General features: G+C 35.2%; 1 protein-coding gene across 5 annotated transcripts in view; it reads left to right on the plus strand.

The window, feature by feature from the left end:
- Nucleotides 1-10,378, plus strand: part of Magi2 (membrane associated guanylate kinase, WW and PDZ domain containing 2) — a 1,402,993-nt gene that overhangs the window by 205,586 nt on the left and 1,187,029 nt on the right. The gene's annotated exons all lie outside the window — the stretch shown is intronic.

Consider the following 10,378-nt stretch of genomic DNA (forward strand, 5'->3'; position numbering starts at 1 on the left):
ATCCATCCCATAATCAGCCTCCAAATGCTGACACCATTACATACACTAGCAAGATTTTGCTGAAAGTACCCTGATATAGCTGTCTCTTGTGAGGCTATGCTGGGGCCTAGCAAACATAGAAGTGGATGCTCACAATCAGCTATTGGATGGATCACAGTGCCCCCAATGGAGGAGCTAGAGAAAGTACTCAAGGAGCTAAAGGGGTCTGCAACCCTACTGGCGAACTAATCAGTACCCCCAGAGCTCGTGTCTCTAGCTGCATATGTATCAGAAGATGGACTAGTCAGCCATCAGTGGAAAGAGAGGCCCATTGGTTTTGCAAACTTTATATACCTCAATACAGGGGAATGCCAGGGCCAAGAATTGGGAGTGGGTGGGTAGGGGAGTGTGGGGGAGAGGGTATGGGGGTCTTTTCGGATAGCATTGGAAATGTAAATGAAGAAAATACCTAATTAAAATAAAATAAATTTTAAAAAAAAGAACCTACAGAATGCAGCCTGGTGCTCTCCACATCTGTGCACTCACTTATTGCACTGGGTGGTGATCATGGATATTTTGCACATGTTAAAATACACTTGAATTCAAATACTAAGTATAAATTTTAAATTATCATCTCAATGTCATTTATGATTACATATATATAGGTGGTGTTTGGCTTGTTTGTTAAAATTATAGCTACTGGAATTTTTCAAATAGCACATCTGGTTTCGCTATACTTCCTCATCATAGTATAACATAAGGAAGAGATTAGATATCACATTGCAGTTTTAAAAATACCCTTCTACAGATTTTAATATTGTCGTAATATATTTGAATAAAATCAGCATATCTTTCATTGCAATATATGTTTTACATCTCTACTATACAATTTTTCTTACTCATTATCCAGATGTAATAGGTCTTAATGTAGGCTCATAGTTTCAATGAAAGGAAAGAAGGATGTATTTTTCTCTGACAGTCCATCTGAGCTTCATCAAAAATCATTGGAGTTGTTAAATCGATGCCCCAAAAGTCAAGATTTATATTTGCTCCATCCAAACATCTTGTGATTACCAACAATATAGAATATACAGAAGTAATTGTACATATGCATCTTTCCCAAGTACAAGATGTGTTCAGAAGATAGAAGGTTTTTGGATTTTAATTTTAATGATTCCTTATAAATATCACTTGAAGTATCTTTCCTCCAACTATGAATCGAGGGACTAATTTAAGTAAACTCAGGTAGTAGGTTTTGATTCATTTATGCTAAGAATCTAGTGTTAACTATCATTTATTTATTAATCTACAGGCAACCAAAGTAAGCCTTGGCTTCTATAAAATTCAACAGAAGCAACAAGAGTTCCCAACTGTGTTCTAAAAAAATACCCAAGACAATTAAGTCATAGATGCGAGCTCTGGTGTCTGTAGATTCCTTTACTTTATCAGTGGGCACCATTGTTTTGGCACTGCAGTAAGAAAGTGCATCAAGTCTGAGTTTGTGGAGAAATAAAACCACAGGCTTGGTTTCCAGATGTAAAAATACAAAAAGAGAAATGGGAAGGTATCTGAGTTATGGGATTCCCTTAAAAGACGTGCTCCCAATCACCTTCCCACCTCTCACTAAGTCCTCCCACATGATGTCTCCACCAGTGACCTTTAGCATCAAGCTGTGGACCAATTCTTTAATACTGAAACTTTGAGGAGGCAATTAAGATCCAAGCTATAACAGTAACTCTTGAGAACGGTTAGTGAGGAAAATGGAAAGCATGTCAATTTGAAGCTATATAATTTCTCGCTATGTGCCATAGGTACTCCACATACTTTAATAATCATTAAATGTTGTAGATGTTTAAATTTATATGGCATTTGAATCCATACTAACATGTATTATTATGGGCAATGTTGTTGATTATGTATTGGGCCATTTGATATCCTTTGGCCAGTTATATATAATTAGAGATGTTGATGGATTTTATTTTGTCACGTTAAGCCAATATTAGTGAAAAGATGAAATGCAAGAGCAGAGGCTGTTGCACCCCTGGAGTACTTCAGTATTATATATTTATAAATATTTAGGAACAGTAAATAAAGATCAGTATAAATGAGAAATGGAGAAATGTTTAAGAAAGGTAGGAATCTAGTGGCTGCTGAGAGTTGCTCCTCCCCCTCTAGCTTCCTTCTTGGCCACCTGCGATCGGCTATTAATCTCCATGAGGTTTATAGTTCTACAATGAACTATGCGCACATTTTGAGCTCTTATTCATGAACATTTATTATAATATAGCTCTTGAATTCTCTTTTTATCTCACTGCTTTTCCAGTTGTACCTGCTCTTTGTTTGTGTGCTAGTTTATAAAACAAACACCTAAGGACAAGGATTCTATTTTGCCCTTGTGTAAATCTTGGATGAGATCTGATATAGAAAATACTGAGCGTTCAGTTGGGCTTATTGAGTTAGTCAGTTCATTAGGGACATGAATATTAATTTCTTTGATAGAAGGCAGCTCATTATCTTTTTATCATTGTGCTACAATTTGTTATCAAAATAAAGTTCTTAGAACTAACACCTTTTTATTTTGTAAAACTTTCATTTTTAAATACTTTCTTACTGTCAACATACTAATTGTCTACAGAGCTTTATCTGTGGTTAAACATACTCACTTCCATTTAATATAATCCACTTATTGATGAAATCCATTTCCAAAGTGTCATGCAACCCCAAAATGTATTAGCCATAAAAAATAAAATTAAAGGATTGTCTTGTAATCATTTTTATAACAAGTATCAAGGGAAAATTTGAACTTTAAAAAATATTTTTGAATGATTATATAATCAAATAATATGTATGTATCTTCCCCTTCCTATGCTCAAATCCTCCTATGTACCAGCCTTGGTCTCATGCAATTTATAACTGCTTTGTGCATTATTTGTCATTACTTGCAGATATGTCTTGTATATATGCAAATTTGCATAACCAGTTCAGTAGGTGTAATGTCACCCATCTGTATGCTTTCAGGGCTGACCACTTGGTCCTGTATAGCCAACTGGTATGCTCTTTTCTAGGGAAGACTATTTCTCCCTCTCTCAGCATCCTTTAGTTGTCTGTAGTTCATTGTGTAAGTTGAAAGCCCCTTGGGCTTTCCTCTATCCACCTTGGCATGTCTATTGGTATTGTCTTTGTTCAGTTCGTGTTTAGGCAGTCATGTCACATTGGTAGGGCTTTATGGATATAGCCTTAGGTGCTGGAGTGTTTTGTAGAGTATTCTTTGAAACCAGACCAGGCTCTACAACTCTGCATTTTGGTTGGGTATAGTGTAATGATGTCTATGTGCTGCAAAGAGAAGTTTTCTTGATGAAGGATGAGAACAACACTTACCTGTGTTCATAAGGGCAAATATTTAGATTGTTATCATGAATTATACTGGTTTAGTAAAGTGGCGGTTGTAGATTTCCCTACATGATCCATGACTTCACTAGCCCCAAGTAGTTGGCAGTTTTCAGCAGTATGTTGAATATTGTCTCCAAACTTGATAAAACAAAAGCTTGTAGCACTGTCCTTTCCTTATTTATTTCCGTTAGGGTTTTGTGATAACATGTAACCTAATCAGATACACTCTGTAGCATTCGTCTATACTCTGTTCTTCCTACTGCCTCCTCACACGAGATCGTCACATTTTCAGGAAAATGTATGGAACTGAATCACGGTGTTAAATTAAATAAGCCAGACTCAGGAAGATAAATGTCACATGTTCTCTCTTATGTGTATTCTGGTCTTCAATTTTAACATATGTAGATAGATACATATGGATCTGTGTGTGAGTTTAAGTCATTAAACCAGAAAGGAAACTATGAGGTGGGATGAAGATATATTAATGGTGAAGGACAATTGAAAATAAGTGACTTCTGACAAAAATGAGGAGAAAAATAACCAGTTGCTAGAAACTGCATAATGAAAAACATAATAGCGGAGTCTTAGATTCTTCCCCTAGCTGATGAGTTGCACATATAGATTATCATGATTACTTAGATCTAAACATCATCTATTTAATGAAAGTGCTACTGATTATGGAATATATAAATCAAATACACAAACATACATGATCACACTTCTCATCAACTCTGTATAAGATTAAAAATGAACTTGAATTATCACCACAAAAATATCTTTCATTTATATTTGTTAGAATGAATATTTTAACCAGGCCAAAACCTCCTTTCAAAAGTTCCTATATCTCATATTTGGACCAGAATTAAACTAGCTTCTCCCAGTCATATAGGAAGACTGATCAAGTAAGGTAACTACAAGTAAGTGTGGTCTTTCCTTAAACCTGTAGATTACATCTTAATACCTGAGTTCAATAAAAAAACAAACTCTGTAATATTACTGTACCTAGCAAAAGTAACACATCTATATGATAGGTAGAAAATTATGGTACTAAATAGTCAGCCTTGAAGTAAGAAATGAAAAAGAATTGTGTGGCGTCTTTATGTTGTGGCTGATTGCTCCTGAGATAGGTGGTTGCTAAGATGCTTTAAAATTATTGAGCAATAAAAGATGGTATGAAATCTGTTCTCTCTATTTTGCGTAAACTGTATCCAAAATTTATTCTCTATTTTCTTCTCAGTGGCAAAAAAAAAAAAAATAACCACAACTAAGATAAAGTCACTTATGTCTTAACACTCAATGACTGTGTCATTTGATTTCTTGATAATAAAAGAGATTGGTCCAGAATCTCCACAGCAAGCATTGTAGAGGTGTAAGGCATGTGGTTTTAACTGCACACAAGTCTGAGACAAGTGATATACAGACAGTGGCTGTTTATAGGCAGCCACTGTATATGCACTTGCCCTGGAAGGATGCACATAAGTGTGTCCATATAGCGTAATATTGAAAATTTAGGCACATGGGTGAATGTACTTCAATTCTATGGTCATCTGAAGATCAGCTATTTAAGATCTTTGCATCCAAATGTCCTCGTCTGTCAAGTAAATGTTAAGCATCTTACTTTTCAGAGTTACTGTAAGAATGAAATGGGCTACTTTGTGTGAATTTCTTTCTTTTCTTTTCTTCTTTTTTTTTCTTTTTTCTTTTCTTTCTTTCTTTCTTTTTTTTCTTTTAGTTTGTTTTTCGAGGCAGGGTTTCTCTGTGTAGTCCTGGCTGTCCTGGAACTCACTCTGTAGATCAGGCTGGCCTCGAACTCAGAAATCTGCCTGCCCTTGCCTCCCAAGTGCTGGGCTTAAAGGCAAGCACCACCACTGCCTGGCTTGTGAATTTCATTTAAAACTGCCTAAACTAGTAATATCTTAGGACTTTAGCCAGATTGAAGAGAAAAGGACCCCTCTAGAAAAGGTGGGGAGATGAGTGTTGTGTGCTGGCTGACATTGTAGAAAAACATCCCTCTAGATTATTTCAGGAAAAACTTAGCTGTTTTTGAACTGGAATAAACAGATACACAAATGTCCCTCCAATGGTATGTTTCTTCTGTGAATGGATAGTTAAATGAATACTGATTATCTCAGAAGGACAAACCTTCCTATTTTATGCTGGAGTTTAGGAATAATTCATAGACAAAGACTCTGCACTATTTTGTAGGTGTTTCTATTGCAAGTACCACACAGGTGAGAACTGCCAAGGAGTATCTCTTCTGCCAGATGTGCAGTTCTTTGAGAACAAAGAACACCGTATCACCCATGTCTCTTCAACTTCTAGTGTGTGACCTCTGTGTATTTTGTCTAGTGTTAGAATACACATGCACAGGACCAACTTGATTCTATCTTTTGATGTTTAAAGGCTATTTAAATTAGGCTGTGTGATGTACATGTGAAGATTTTTCCTTTGTTTTTGAGAATTTCATATATATGTGTATAATAAATGTGTATTCCAATTTCTTTTGTCAACTCCCCACACATTCTCCTGTCATACCTGTCCCACCTTATGTCTCTCTTTATCCCTTAAGTCCAGTTAGTCCTCCCCATGTGCATATGGTTGTGGGACAATCTACTGGCGCATGAGAAAACTACTAATTATTCTCAATAAAGAATAATTCTTCCTCCCCTACTCAATCCCCAGGTATCCACTGCCAGTATCTTTCCAGCTGTGAGTAGGCCTAAAGATCATTTGCTCCATTTAGGAAGGATTTCATCTGGCTTGATCTTATTTAGTTCTCCTGCAAGTGACCATGGCTGCTCTGAGTTCACGAATGCAGTAGCCATGCCATATGCAGAAGACAGCTCTCACAGCACTCCTCCTCATCCTCTGGCTTGTACATTGCTCGCTTCGTTTTCTGTCATGTTACCTGAGTGTTGGACGTGCTAAAATCAATACAGAATCTCACTTTGAGAATGAGCGTTCAATCCTCTATTCTCAGAACTTTGCCCACCTCTCAACTCACTGCTGTCCACTGCAAATGGAATCTTCTTTGATAAAAGTTGAGAGCCACTCAATTCTATGAGTATAAATAAATACTTAGAAGGCAATCTGCTACTCTGTATCCTTTTATTGGGAAATTGAAATTGTTACTGTTGAGTATTATCACTGAAAGATCTGTGTTAAATCCTGTTGTTTTGTTGGCTTGGTACTATTGTCTTGTGTCTTTTGTGAACAGCTCTGGCAGGGCTATTTATTTTCTCCTTATGATTCTTGGCTGTTTACCCTACCTTCAGACTGAATTATTCCTCGCTGTGTAGTCCGTAGAATTGATTTACCCATCACAAATTATTATAATCTGTTTTTATTTTGGATTTTAAAATTTCTCTTTCTATTATAATAGATTGTTTCACTGGGGATAATAATCTGGGTTCACAGTTTTGCTTAGAACTTGGAATACATCATTCCAGGCTTTTCTGCCTTTGACTGTTTCTGTTGAATGGTTAGTGTTATTATGGTGGACCTGACTTAATAAGTGATTTAATGATTCTGTTTTGAAACTTTTTTGAAACTTTCAATATCCATTTTTCCTTAAATTTATTTATTTATTTATTTATTTATTTATTTATTTATTTATTTTTGTTTTGTTCTGTGTTTTGTTTGTTTTGTGGAATGTTTTGTCTGCATGTGTGTGTACTACATCCATGTTTGGTATCTGATCTATATTTCAGTGTTCTGATATTGTGCGCTATGATTTCTAGATGAGAATAGGAATTCTATTTGGCTGGACTCTAATCTCATACTGGCTATATATAGATATGTTAGATATTTCAAATTTGAGGAAATTGTTTCCTTTCTTCCAATGCCACCATGTGGATAATTTCACTCAACTGAAAATGTTTGGATCCTTCTTTATAACAGCACATCAGCAAATATAACACAGACAGCGTTAAAGATGTCTAGGCAATCGTATAATTGTCTGTTGTAATTCATAAGAGTTAGCAAAAGAATACAATATAATGGATGTCTAGTTCCTTAATAGGTATCTTTGTATTTGATATCTTTGTATCAAATTTGATATCTTTGTATCAAAACCACTCGTATTAACTTACTGGACTTCAATATTCCTTAATGTATATCTCTATAATTTTTTCTCTGTCATAGATCCAGGACTATGAACCTATTGTTGATCTCTTCTAATTTTTTTTCTTAAATTTCTTAAGTTTGCTTCCTTTCTCATTGTAGAATTGGCAAAGAGAATAGGTTTCAGTTTAGAATCTTTGTACAAATTTTCATTCATATTCTCTCATATTCTCTCATATTCTCTCATATTCTCTCATATTCTCTCATATTCTCTCTCTCTCTCTCTCTCTCTCTCTCTCTCTCTCTTTCTTCCTCTCTCCCTTCCTCTCTTTTTCCTAAATCTTGGATTTTTTTCAGATCTTATACATGTTGACTATGTGTTGTGGTCATATACTTAAATATATGGCGCTTAAGATATCTTATAGGCAATACCAGATGTCAATCACTGGTGTGCTGGTGATGTACTCCAGCAGACAACAGACTCCTTTGTTAGAGGAAATGTAACTGTTCCTCTGTGAATTGTTTTGTGAATACTTTTCAATATTTGAACAATCTCACTCATGGTTCTGATGGATAAAATAGACCATGAATGAGGGTTTTGGACATCTGTTCTAGGTTGGCATCTATTATTTATGGTATACAAGATTGCATGGGAGATAATAATAAAAGTATTACTACTACTAGCAACAGAAACACATATACACATAACTGAAGTCATAGTTTGCAGAATATTGAAGATTCTAGGGCTTTAATTCCACTTCATGTCTTTGAGCAAATTTTTCTTTCTTTTAGATTTTCAGAGACAAGCTCCAATGTAACCCATGCTGGCCTCTAACTTGCTAGGGAAACAAGATGGCCATGAACTTATTATCTTACTATCTCTTAAGAATGTATACTGCCATGGCTGGATACTTAATATCCTTTTGTATTTCCATCATATTTTCATGTTACTAGGAAGTGATAAACATTAACAATTTTACAATGACTCAGGATCTAACAGGGAATGAAAATGCCCTGTACTTGGGTGTACCTAAGTGTGATTTGTGGGAAGTATGTTTAAAAACTCAAGTCAATCCTAAGTTGAAGACAGTAGTTAAAAAATATAGAAATATGTATAAACTTTTAGAAAGAATAGCAGTTTATATAACAAAATTGACAGCTTATGCAATTTGTACAAATAGCATGTTTTGCGTACATCTCTAGTACCCTAAAGGATTCCTCCATACGGGGGAGATGAGATTGATATCCTGTATCCTACCGTGAAAAACTCAGTGCTTTTTCTTTTATGAATTTCTTCCAGCCCAAAGTGCTTTTGGATATGTTGGCTATTTAACAGTGGCATGACAAACAGTGTCATTTACACAAACCCAGAGCTATGCAGAGAATAGATTTCCTATTAATATGCTTTGCCAGCCTGGTGTAGAAACTGCCAGAGTACTCGCAGCTATATTTCTGGCTTCATGGTTACTTAATGATTGGAACTTTCTGATTTATAGGGCTCTTAAAAGTAATAATATGTCTCTTAATACCAAGTAGTCAACTGATAAGTTTTTATAATGATTTTTAAATGGATGGAACCTTTTTCTAGACTCACAGAGACCACATATGCAGAAGCAACAGGGGTGATGGGATATGGGGTTTCTGAAAGGGATATCTGAAAAAGGAAAAACATTTGAAATGTATATAAATAAAATAACCAGTAAAAAAAGGAAACATAAAATGTAAGGTTCAAAAGTCTCACCAGGAAGTTGAATGAAGCTAAATATTGTGATCAAGGATATTGAATGAATAGTGACTTGAGGGCAAAATTCTATCCAGTTAAACGTACGGATTTGCAGTTGCATAAAAGTGAACAGTATCATGTTAGGCATTATTATTAGCTGGTTAGTATTTTCATGTGGACATAAGGAGTTACAATTGTGTGTCCAGTGGACAAGTGATGGATTGTGGTCATTATTCTGGGTTTTCAATTTAAGATCTAAAATAAAATACTTATGTGCAAAAAAAGAAAAAAGAAAAAGAAAAAATGTATAATTCCTAGCTTATTGTTTCCAATTACCATATATAAAACTTATTTCCATATCTTTTGGGGGAAAATTCATTATTTTTTGTAAGAATGCGTGTTCAGGAAACTATAAAAAATGGAAGATGATATTTTAAGCTATGAATTATAAAGTTGTATTTAAAAAACATGAAAACAAAAAACTTCAAAACAGTCACCCATAAAGAACAACTTTCCTACCACCCAGAAGTGGCCTCTGGTTAGGTAAATTGAAGTCTGTTCTTTTAGGTTCAAACTTAGTTTTGTCACATCTTCAATGTTTTGTCATACCTTTGATCCCATCTTTCTTGGAGACTGTAATTTTAACTTAGTAAGTCCTGAGCAAGCTCTCCATAACTTCCCAACCCACAGCCTGCTCATGTTAAGTTTGTTTCTTTACACTTAGCCATCCTTGCCAACACGTCACGTTTTCCCTCTTCCCAGGCCTCCAGCATGTTCTCTTTTTCTTGAAATATATATTTGTGCTGAATTAAAAATTAGCTATAAGCAACCTAGTTTTAAAAAATACCTTTAAATTTTTAAGTAATATTAAAGTAAGATAGTTGTGTTGCTTCCAGAGTTAAATTGTCGTGTGTGTGTGTATGTGTGTGTGTGTGCGTGTGTGTGTGTGTGTAGATCATAGGTGGTTATTCAAAGAACATTATTATTACTGTGTGACATTTTTGATAAGCACAGAGATTTTTGGTAATTATAGTTGTAGTTTCAGATAACAGCCTTGAGAAAAGTATTGGTACTAAATATTTGACATTTAGTGTCAAATATATTTCCAAATTTTTAAAAACTTTTCATTGGCCGGGCGTGGTGGCGCATGCCTTTAATCCCAGCACTCGGGAGGCAGAGGCAGGCAGATTTCTGAGTTCGAGGCCAGCCTGGTCTACAAAGTGA

This window comes from Mus caroli, chromosome 5 (genome assembly GCF_900094665.2).
Source record: "Mus caroli chromosome 5, CAROLI_EIJ_v1.1, whole genome shotgun sequence".
NCBI lineage: Eukaryota > Metazoa > Chordata > Mammalia > Rodentia > Muridae > Mus > Mus caroli.